This window comes from Nanorana parkeri, unplaced genomic scaffold (assembly GCF_000935625.1).
Source record: "Nanorana parkeri isolate BGI_ZX_2015 unplaced genomic scaffold, ASM93562v1 scaffold64, whole genome shotgun sequence".
Taxonomy (NCBI): Eukaryota; Metazoa; Chordata; class Amphibia; order Anura; family Dicroglossidae; genus Nanorana; species Nanorana parkeri.
Window position 1 is genome coordinate 1187573 of NW_017306332.1, and position 1279 is coordinate 1188851.

The window sequence follows — 1279 nt, forward strand, 5'->3', positions numbered from 1 at the left end:
CGAACATGCTGAGCATGTTCGGCCGACCCGAAGCCACTCGAAGCAAGCCGATGTACGGCTGATTTCAGCCGATGTACGGCTGAAATCAGCCGTACCAGCCTGAAGTGAATAGACGAACAGTGTTCGGCTCACTTCACTTCAGATCGGTCATTCACTTGGCTGCCCTCGGCAGCTTCGTGAATATACCCGATAGTTGGATGAGTAATGTGAAAGCCGTTTCACCTTATTCACTAAGTGGACTTTCAAAGTGAACATGTACTTTACAAAGTGGAAATTCTCTACTCCTTTACTATATCAATGGCAATCTGTATTTAATTCTTAAGAGGAGGATATCTAGAGAAGCCTAACCAAAATGTTCTGTGCAAATGAAAACTGCAGTGTTTGATTAGCTATTAAAGGGTCATCCCACCCATATTTCAGTTATAGGTGAAGTCTAGTGTGCTGATTCTTCTTTCATCTACTGGGGATTCTAGAAATGTGATTTTCCTGTTGTACATTGTAGCTTTTTCCCCACCTTGTTTTTTTAAGCTTTCGGTGTTCCACCTCCACTTAATGTACTTTCCTTTCTCTGAACTGGTCCCTACATAAAGTCTCTCTGCATATACTTCTGTTTCGTTGCAGAAACACTTTTGCACTCCCCAGGAACCCAAGTTACCCTACATGTCTAAAAAAAAACTGTCTTGAACCTGACTGGACCTTTGATGTTAGCAAGGACTGTGTGATAATAAGGGGTCTATTCACTAAGCTGCTGAAGGATCTAGCCGTAGCTTCGGCTGATCCTTCGGCTTGCTTCGGCCCCAGGACCCATTCGGTTCAGTAGAACCGAAGGGCTGCTGTACGGCTATTCACTATAGCCCGTACAGCTTCCGAACGTGGCCGAGCGGCTCAGTCGAGCCGAACGCATATGCCTCGGCTCGGCTGAGGCGCACTGAAAGCCGAAGCTGGCTGAGCGGCCGGCAGACAGCCTGCTTCTGACAGCTGGGTGGAGGTAGCCGTCATCTCACGGCTGGCTCCGGCCACTTGCACAGACAGATCAGCGTCCCTGATCTCCAGATAGCCCAACTCTCCCGGACACTCCGGGAGTCTCCCGCTATTAGATAGCGCCTCCCGGCCGCTCAGGAGAGAAACACTTTCTCCGGGAAAGTTTTACTCAAGTTTCCCTGCTCTGTTGTCTTAGGAATGCATAGCTACATTCCTATTTGCTATTTCAATTTGCAATAGCCAATAGCAAACTAGCTATTGCACCCACCCACTGCTGCTGTCAATCAGCAGAGGGGAC